This window comes from Solanum pennellii, chromosome 7, assembly GCF_001406875.1.
Source record: "Solanum pennellii chromosome 7, SPENNV200".
Lineage (NCBI taxonomy): Eukaryota > Viridiplantae > Streptophyta > Magnoliopsida > Solanales > Solanaceae > Solanum > Solanum pennellii.
This window is the reverse complement of record NC_028643.1, coordinates 27189394-27200702: the sequence shown is the minus strand read 5'-3', so window position 1 is coordinate 27200702 and position 11309 is coordinate 27189394.

Below are 11309 nucleotides of genomic sequence, written 5' to 3'. Positions count from 1 at the left end.
CATGAGAGAAATCAAGACAATGAATCTTGAAAGATGTTAATATACTCAATCTAATGAACCTAATTTCCAAATGGGTATGGTATTGAGGCTTGAGTCCTCATGGGTGAACTTGGCGGTGCTTATTAATGATTATAGAACTTGTTGTTGCTACACGTTGAGTATTGTAGTTGATTTATGATATTATCTGATATATACTGTTTTCTATTTTGAGTTGGCCGATGATATCTACTCAGTACCCGTGTTTTGTACTGACCCCTACTTGTATTTGTTTTCTTTGTTATTTGTGGAGTGCAGCAAACGTACCGTCGTCTTCAACTCAACCGCAACTCTAGCCAGTCTTCATTATACCGGATTTCAGGGTGAGCTAATGCTTCTAGCTTGGACTGGATCTTCTTCCTCATGTCTTGATGCCTTGAAGTTCCGGCATGGACTAGCTTTTGTTTATTTTAGCTTCTTAGAATACTCTTAGTTTAGTAATTTGATCATAGATGTTCTTGTGGTGATGACTTCCAGATTTTGGGGAATAATAGATGTTGAATTTTAGAAGTTATTGAATTGGTTTTTATTAATGAGTTTAAGTCTTCCGCATTACTTTCTGTTGATATTAAATTGAAATGTTAAGGTTTAGATTGGTTGGTTCGCTCACATAGGAGGGTAAGTGTGGGTGCCAGTCGCGGCTCGGTTTTGGGTCGTGACAAACTTGGTATCAGAGCATTAGGTTCGTTGGTCTCATCACACAAGAACGAGTCTAGTAGAGTCTTAAGGAACGGTAGGGGGACGCCTTTACTTTTTTTTGAGAGGCTATAGGACTTTAGGAAAATTCCATTCTTTCTTTCTTTCGTGCTATTACTTGAATCCAATTGGTATCTAGGTGATACAAATTGGTATCTGACCATCTTCACTCTATTTCGCAGATGGTTAGAACTAGAGCAACGACTACGTCAACACCAGCACCGGCGGGACAGGGTGCGTCTGAGCCAGCCACTGGGGCTGTAGCTCGAGGAAGAGCAGCGGCAAGAGGCCGTGGTAGAGGTCGTGGGAGGACGTCCTCTAGGGGAAGAGGACAAGCACCTGCCCCATCTGGTACTAGGGCGGTGACTCCTCCACCGACTGAGGAAGTAGTAATAGAGGGTGAGGAAGGGGAGAATGAACAAGTACAGAATGAGGGATTGCCACCCCAACCTACCCCAGAGATGATCAATCAGGTTCTGGCTTATCTTAGTGGGTTATCTGATCAAGGCCAGACACCTCCAGTGTTTTCTGCACCAACACCTCAGGTTCCGGAAGTACAACAGGCAACTGCTGCGGCTCCCCGCATGGATGCTCCATTGGAAATAGGCACGTTTCCTCGTTTGACTACAGGGCCTATAATGACAAGCGATCAGCATGAACTTTTCAGTAAGTTCTTGAAATTGAAACCTCCAGTCTTCAAGGGTGCTGAATCTGAGGATGCCTACGACTTTCTGGTTGATTGTCATGAGTTACTACATAAGATGGGTATAGTAGAACGGTTTGGTGTGGAGTTTGTGACTTATCAGTTTCAAGGGAACGCCAAAATGTGGTGGCGGTCACATGTTGAGTGTCAACCCGCACAGGCACCACCTATGACTTGGGCGTCATTCTCTAGCTTATTTATGGAGAAGTATATCCCCCGGACCTTGAGGGATAGGAGGAGAGATGAGTTCTTGAGCCTAGAGCAAGGCAGAATGACGGTCACTGCGTATGAGGCTAAGTTTCGTGCATTATCTAGGTATGCCACCCAGCTTTGCTTCAGTTCACAAGAGCGGATTCGCCGTTTTGTGAAAGGGTTGAGGTCAGATTTGCGGATTTCAGCCTTACAGGTAGCGGCTACAGCGAAATCCTTCCAAGAAGTGGTAGATTTCGTGATAGAGGTGGAGGGAGTGAAGCCAGACGACTTCACCATGGCATCGACATCTAAAAGGTTTCGAAAGGGAGGTGAGTTTAATGGTTCTTACTCTAGAGGACAGGGTTCAGGAGGTTACTCAGTCCGACCAATTCAGTCTTCACTACAGACTGTAGTTGGGGGTCCACCGCAGACCGGTCAACACTTCTCTGAGTCTGGAGGTCATCCCCAGACTTCGTCGTTCTCACAGAGACCTAAGCTTGAGTCCAGAGAGTGTTATGAATGTGGAGAGATCGGACACATTAGGAGGTTTTGTCCAAAACAAGGTTACAGACCCCCAACAGTCAGAGGTAGAGGTGGTCATGGAAGAGGCCGTTATTCTGGAGGGCGTGGTGGCCGAGGTAATGGTGGTCACCAAAACGGCCGGGGTGACGGACAAATTGGAGCTACTACAACACCACATGGTAGGGGCAACGGGCAGACAGGTGATAGGGCCCATTGTTACGCTTTCCCTGGGCGGTCTGAAGCGGAGACATCAGATGCTGTTATCACAGGTAATCTTTTGGTTTGTGATTGCATGGCTTCTGTATTATTTGATCCTGGCTCCACATTTTCATATGTATCTTCCTCATTTGCTACTGGTCTTAATTTACATTGTGAATTGCTTGACATGCCTATTCGTGTTTCTACTCCGGTGGGTGAGTCTGTGATAGTCGAAAAGGTATATAGGTCTTGTCTGGTGACTTTTATGGGGAGCAATACTCGTGTAGACTTGGTTATCTTAGAAATGGTTGATTTCGATGTAATTCTGGGTATGACTTGGCTTTCTCCAAATTTTGCAATCTTAGATTGTAATGCTAAAACTGTAACGTTGGCCAAGCCTGGGACAGATCCGTTAGTGTGGGAGGGTAACTACACTTCCACTCCAGTTCGTATCATCTCCTTTCTTCGTGCTAAGAAAATGGTTAGTAAAGGGTGTTTAGCGTTCTTGGCACACCTCAGGGATGATACTACCCAAGTACCTTCGATTGAGTCGGTTTCGGTAGTTCGTGAGTTTCTGGATGTGTTCCCTGCAGACCTTCCTGGTATGCCACCGGACAGGGATATTGACTTTTGCATTGATTTGGAGCCGGGTACTCGTCCCATTTCCATACCCCCTTATAGAATGGCTCCAGCAGAGTTAAGGGAGTTAAAGGCCCAACTTCAAGAATTGTTAGGGAAAGGCTTTATTAGACCGAGTGCATCCCCTTGGGGTGCTCCTGTTTTGTTTGTGAAGAAGAAAGATGGGAGTCTTCGGATGTGCATAGATTACCGGCAACTAAATAAAGTAACTTTTAAGAACAGGTATCCTCTTCCTCGCATTGATGATTTGTTCGATCAGTTACAAGGTGCTTGTGTCTTCTCTAAGATTGACTTGAGGTCTGGTTATCATCAATTGAAAATACGGGCAGCAGATGTGCCAAAGACTGCTTTCCGAACCAGGTATGGGCATTATGAATTCTTGGTAATGTCCTTTGGACTAACGAATGCCCCTGCTGCTTTCATGAGCTTGATGAACGGGATTTTTAAGCCATATCTGGATCTCTTTGTGATCGTATTTATTGATGATATACTGATATACTCCAAGAGTAAGAAGGAACATGAGGAGCATTTGAGAATTGTGTTGGAAATGTTGAGGGAGAAAAAGCTTTATGCCAAATTCTCCAAGTGTGAGTTTTGGCTAGATTCAGTGTCCTTCTTGGGGCACGTGGTTTCTAAGGATGGAGTGATGGTGGATCCTTCTAAGATCGAAGTAGTGAAGAATTGGGTAAGACCTACTAATGTGTCAGAAATAAGAAGCTTTGTTGGTTTAGCCAGTTACTACCGTCGATTTGTCAAGGGATTCTCTTCTATTGCTTCCCAATTGACGAACTTGACTAAGCAGAATGTTCCATTTGTATGGTCGGATGAATGTGAGGAAAGCTTTCATAAACTCAAGACCTTGCTGACTAGCGCACCTATCCTTACCTTGCCAGTAGAGGGTAAGAACTTCATTGTGTATTGTGATGCATCCTATTCTGGTTTGGGTGCAGTGCTAATGCAAGAGAAGAACGTAATTGCGTATGCTTCGAGGCAATTAAAGGTGCATGAACGTAATTATCCGACCCACGATTTGGAGTTGGCTGCGGTAGTGTTTGCATTAAAGCAATGGAGACACTATCTATATGGGGTTAAGTGTGAAGTCTATACGGATCATCGTAGCCTACAGTATGTCTTTACTCAGAAAGATTTGAACTTGAGACAGAGGAGATGGATGGAACTACTGAAGGATTACGATGTCACTATCTTGTATCACCCAGGAAAGGCTAATGTGGTGGCAGACGCCTTAAGTAGAAAAGCAGGGAGCATGGGTAGTCTAGCTCACTTACAAGCTTCTAGACGCCCATTGGCTAGAGAGGTTCAGACTCTGGCTAATAACTTTATGAGGCTAGAAGTAAATGAGAAGGGAGGATTTTTGGCCAGTGTGGAGGCGAGATCTTCTTTTCTTGACAAGATCAAGGGAAAACAGTTTGATGATGAGAAACTAAGCCGAATTCGGGATATGGTGTTGCGAGGAGAGGCTAAAGAAGCAATAATGGATGAGGAAGGTGTTTTGAGAATTAAGGGAAGGGTATGTGTGCCCCGTGTCGATGATTTGATCCACACTATTCTTACAGAGGCTCATAGTTCCGGATATTCTATACATCCTGGTGCAACCAAGATGTATCGTGACCTAAAGCAACACTTTTGGTGGAGTAGAATGAAGCGCGACATTGTTGATTTTGTTGCCAAATGCCCAAATTGTCAGCAAGTAAAGTATGAACACCAGAGGCCCGGAGGAACACTTCAGAGAATGCCCATTCCTGAATGGAAGTGGGAAAGAATTGCAATGGACTTTGTGGTTGGTCTTCCAAAGACATTGGGTAAGTTTGATTCTATTTGGGTAATTGTGGATAGATTAACTAAGTCTGCTCACTTCATTCCGGTCAAGGTGACTTACACTGCAGAGAAGTTAGCCAAACTTTATATCTCAGAGATTGTTCGATTGCATGGAGTTCCACTGTCCATCATATCAGATAGAGGTACGCAGTTTACTTCTAAGTTTTGGAGAACATTGCATGCGGAATTAGGTACTAGGTTGGACCTTAGTACTGCATTCCACCCTCAGACCGATGGACAGTCTGAGCGAACGATTCAAGTGTTGGAGGATATGCTTCGTGCATGTGTGATAGAATTTGGTGGCCATTGGGATAGCTTCTTACCCTTAGCGGAGTTTTCATACAATAATAGCTATCACTCAAGTATTGACATGGCCCCATTTGAAGCATTGTATGGTAGGAGATGTAGGTCTCCCATTGGGTGGTTTGATGCATTTGAGGTTAGACCTTGGGGTACTGACCTTTTGAGGGATTCATTAGAGAAAGTGAAATCTATTCAAGAAAAGCTTTTAGCGGCGCAAAGTAGGCAAAAGGAATATGCAGATCGAAAGGTTAGAGACTTGGAGTTTATGGAGGGTGAGCAAGTCTTGCTGAAGGTTTCGCCCATGAAAGGGGTGATGCGGTTTGGTAAAAGAGGTAAGCTAAGCCCAAGGTATATTGGACCATTTGAAGTACTTAAGCGAGTAGGGGAGGTGGCTTATGAATTAGCCTTGCCTCCAGGGCTGTCAGGAGTGCATCCGGTATTTCATGTGTCTATGTTGAAAAGATACCATGGGGATGGAAACTACATCATTCGTTGGGATTCAGTTCTGCTTGATGAGAATTTGTCTTATGAGGAGGAGCCTGTTGCCATTCTAGATAGAGAAATTCGCAAGTTGAGATCAAGGGAGATTGCATCCATCAAAGTCCAATGGAAGAATCGACCAGTTGAAGAGGCCACTTGGGAGAAGGAGGCTGATATGCAAGAAAGATACCCACACCTGTTTACAGATTCAGGTACTCCTTTTCGCCCTTGTTTTTCTTCTTGTGATCGTTCGAGGACGAACGATGGGTAAATTGGTATCTATTGTAACGACCTGTTTAGTCGTTTTAAGCAGCAGATTTTATTTCTGGAAAAACTGTCTGAGTCGACGGAACCCACGACGGACCGTCATGGGCACGACGGGCCGTCGAGGGGGTCTTGTTCCAAAACACTTAGAATTCTGAAATTTGGGTACTGAAATCGACTCTCTGAACTTCGTGACGACATTGCAGGACGGACCGTCGTGGGCACGACGGACCGTCACAGACTCTTCAAGGAAATTGAGTCTCTGAACTTTGTGACGGAAGCAGCAGGACGGACCGTCGCAGGCACGACGGGCCGTCACAGGCTGCGTAATCCCAGGCTGGGTCGGATTTCTGTTAAGTAATTTAAGGGGCGTTTTGGACTATTCCTGCTTTAATTATAAAGTTAGTGGGTTAATGTTTATAAGTCTAATTACTTGGGGGTTAAAAGAGGTAACCTTGAGTTAATTAGTGGGATATTATTGCCATCTTTATACTTAATTATATGCTAATTAGGGTAAAAGAAAGAGGGTTTGAATAAGAAAAATAGAAAGAACAAAGAGAGAGAGAGGGTCGAACGAGAAAGAGAGAAACGAACGAAGAGGAAACACAAGCTTTGGGGAATTTGCTTGCTTGATCACGAATCTTCGGTGGAGGTAGGTTATGGTTTATGCTATTCGTAGTAAACTCTTAATAGCGAATGATATGTGTTGGGTAGTATTATAAAGTCTTCTATATGCTTAATTGTGTGCATGCATGATGTGATTTTATATATATAATTGTGATGAAACTAGCATGATGAGGCTATTGAATCTTGAACCCTAATTTTACTTTGTTATTGATGATGCCTTGGTATAAAAGAAGGCTTGATGAACTAAAGTAATGAGATTAGGGGATGGGGTGTCACGTTCCGACACCAGGATAGAATAAATGTGGATCGGGTGTCACGTTCCGGCACCAGGATAGAATATATATATGGATCGGAGTGTCACGTTCCGACACCAGGATAGAATAAATGTGGATCGGGTGTCACGTTCCGGCACCAGGATAGAATATATATATGGATCGGAGTGTCACGTTCCGACACCAGGATAGTATATGGATCGGGTGTCACGTTCCGGCACCAGGATAGTATATGGATCGGAGTGTCACGTTCCGACACCAGGATAGTATATGGATCGGGTGTCACGTTCCGGCACCAGGATAGTATATGGATCGGAGTGTCACGTTCCGACACCAGGATAGTATATGGATCGGGTGTCACGTTCCGGCACCAGGATAGTATATGGATCGGAGTGTCACGTTCCGACACCAGGATAGTATATGGATCGGGTGTCACGTTCCGGCACCAGGATAGTATATGGATCGGAGTGTCACGTTCCGACACCAGGATAGTATATGGATCGGGTGTCACGTTCCGGCACCAGGATAGTATATGGATCGGAGTGTCACGTTCCGACACCAGGATAGTATATGGATCGGGTGTCACGTTCCGGCACCAGGATAGTATATGGATCGGAGTGTCACGTTCCGACACCAGGATAGTATATGGATCGGGTGTCACGTTCCGGCACCAGGATAGTATATGGATCGGAGTGTCACGTTCCGACACCAGGATAGTATATGGATCGGGTGTCACGTTCCGGCACCAGGATAGTATATGGATCGGGGTGTCACGTTCCGACACCAGGATAGTATATGGATCGGAGTGTCACGTTCCGACACCAGGATAGTATATGGATCGGGTGTCACGTTCCGGCACCAGGATAGTATATGGATCGGAGTGTCACGTTCCGACACCAGGATAGTATATGGAGCGGAGTGTCACGTACCGACACGAGAGAAATAAAGATAATGAATCTTGAAAGATGTTAATATACTCAATCTAATGAACCTAATTCCCAAATGGGTATGGTATTGAGGCTTGAGTCCTCATGGGTGAACTTGGCGGTGCTTATTAATGATTATAGAACTTGTTGTTGTTACATGTTGAGTATTGTAGTTGATTTATGATATTATCTGATATATACTGTTTTCTATTTTGAGTTGGCCGATGATACCTACTCAGTACTCGTGTTTTGTACTGACCCCTACTTGTAATTGTTTTTCTTTGTTATTTGTGGAGTGCAGCAAACGTGCCATCGTCTTCAACTCAACCGCAACTCTAGCCAGTCTTCATTAAGCCGGATTTCAGGGTGAGCTATTGCTTCTAGCTTGGACTGGATCTTCCTCCTCATGTCTTGATGCCTTGAGATTCCGGCATGGACTAGCTTTTTACTTATTTTAGCTTCTTAGATACTCTTAGATTAGTAATTTGAGGATAGATGTTCTTGTGGTGATGACTTCCAGGTTTTGGGAATAAATGGTATTGAGTTTTTATAAGTTATTTAATCGATTTTCATTAATGAGTTTTAAGTCTTCCGCATTATATTTTGTTATTTATGGTTGAAATGTTGGGGATTAGATTGGTTGGTTTGCTCACATAGTAGGATAAGTGTGGGTGCCAGTCGCGGCCCGTTTTGGGTCGTGACAGAACACCCATACCTAGAAGTTCTATGGGAGTTGGAGGTTCTAATATGGTTCAAGGTGTATTAAATATGTCTAACCCGACTATTCGAAGCACACACCGCAAGTATAGGAAAGAAAAAAATCGTATAGAATTAATTAAAATGGTTGTTGTTTGTGGTTTGCCTTTTTCATTCCCTTCACGTCCTGGTTTTGTTCATTATATTCGAGAATTATATAACCCAGATTATGAAGATATGTCAAGAAATACAACTAAAAGTGATCTTTTTAAATATCAAAAAGAGTACTGTCATTTTCTTTGTTGTTTATTTGTTTATTATGATGGTAGATTATTTATTACTTCTGATATGGGACATAGTCCTAATGGTAACGATTATTTTACACTTATTGTCCTTTAGATTGACCATGAATGGAACATGCAAAAATGAATATTAGCATATAAATATGTTGAAGAAACTAAAAACGGTTCTTATATAGCATCAAAAGTAGGCTCTATTTCACAATATTATGGAATATGTGATAAAATAAAGAGTGTCACTTTAGATAATGCTTCTAATAATTTAAAAACAGTTGATTATTTAAAAAGTAGACTTTGTCCAATTGATAATGATTGTTTTGATATTAAGTGTGCCGCACATATGTATAATTTAATAGTAAAAGATGGTATTTCTCAATTGGAGATTCTTGTGAAAAAATTAGACTTGTTTGTAATTGAATTTTTAAAGCTACGATTACTAAATTTAAAAATCATTGTAGTGAATGTGGACTTGCAAATAGAAAAGTACCAAAAGAAGTATGCACTAGATGGAAATATTTATTTGAAATATTTCAAGTTGCTTATATTTGTAAAGAGCCGATACAATTAGTTTTTAATGCTCATAATGCGGACCCGAATTTAAGAATAGGCTTTGAAGATTGGGAAAATACAAAAGAAGTTGTTGAATTTTTAAGTGTTTTTTATAAAGCAACAAATGCATGCTCTAATCAATATTATCCTACTATTTCTTCAGTTTTAGTAAATATTTGTGCTATTTCATCTGAATTTGCAAAATATAAAAGAAAAGATCAATATAAAGATTCACTTGCTTTTCTGATTGAAAAATTCAAATATTTTTTTGCTATTCCTCAAATCTATTTGACTTCTTCTACTTTCAACCCAAATTATAAATTAAGAGGTGTTGAAATAATGGCTGAAAATATTTATTCAAATTTAGAAATTAAAGATGATGAAACTCCTACTGTTGAAGTATGTAAAAGTAGAATTTATACAAAAGTTAAAGATTTATATAATGCATATAAAGCTATGAAAATAAATATTCCAAACAATAGTTGAACCTCCATCTTCTAAGCCTAAAAGTGATGATACGTATGATTGGATGGATGAATATCTTGAGCTTGAATATTCTACTAATAATGATTTTGATTTATATTTCAATCAGGAACGGGAAAAGATTAGGCATGAAGGACAACTTTAACCTCCAATATTATTATGGTGGAAGAATCGTGAAAATCAATTCCGACCCTTGCTAGGATTGTTCGAGATGTGCTAGCGATTCAAGCATCATCGGTCGCTTCGGAGAAAGCCTTTAGTGCAGTGAGATTTATGATTGGAGATCATTGATATTCATTAGCAACGGATAGTTTGGAAATATCGGTGTTGTTTTGAGATTGGGTCAATGCCGAAAGAAGACACATCGGACTACCACTATTAAATAGCCAAATAGAAGACCAAATAGATGAAATATTTGGTGAGAATAGTGATGATGGCATGGAAGCAATTGAAGAAGATCGACAAATGCAATTTTCAAAAAATCTTTCTTTTCAAATGGTACTAAATTTACAAAAAGAATTTAAACAAATGCAAATGTTAGTACAATAATTAATATTAAATACCTAGATTATGTACTCTTTATCTCTTTCTAATATTTGTATTGTACAATTTATTTATTTAAATAAATATATGGCTATTCACCTTGATTTTCTTTTAAAATAGTTTCTTCAATTTAATCATGTCATTTTACAAATTTAATTGTTAATTATTTTAAATTCAGTTTCAAACTTTAAATTCAATATAAACTTTAAAGTGTAATCTTTCAATTCAATTTCAATTTTTAATTCAATATAAAGTTTAAACTTTAAATTCAATTTCAAACTTGAAATTCAATATAAACTTTAAACGTTAAATTAAATATAAAAACTTTAAAATCAATATAAAATTTATAGTTTTAACTTTAAATTCAATATCAATTTCAAACTTTAAATTCAATATAAACTTTAAACTTAAAATTCAATATAAACTTTAAACTTTAAATCCAATATAAACATTAAAGTTTAAAGTTTAAATTCAATTTCAAACATTAAAATCAATATAAAAGTTAAACTTTAATTTCAATTTCAAAATTTAAATTCAACATAAACTTTAAACTTTAAATTCGATTTCAAACTTTAAATTCAAAATAAACTTTAAACATTAAACTTTAAAATCTACTTTAATGTTTAAAGTTTTAAATTGAAGTTTTTTAATAATATAATATTATTTATTAATAATATAAATAAATAATATTATATAATATATAAAATAATTAATTTTTTTTAAAAAAATAAGAAATTACCGGTACCGGTTGAACCGGTAAGACCCGGTTCTGATCTGGTCCAACCCGGTTTCTGTCCAGTTACTAAGGGACCGGGCGGAACCTGTGGGGTTTTTCGGTAATCCGGTAAGACCCGATACCTGTAAGAAAATCCTGTTCCGGTAAAACCGGTCCGGTTGATCCGATTTTGTAACGACCTTTTTAGTCGTTTTAAGCAGCAGATTTTATTTCTGGAAAAACTGTCTGAGTCGACGAATCCCACGACGGACCGTCATGGGCACGACGGACCGTCGAGGGGGTCTCGTTCCAAAACACTTAGAATTCTGA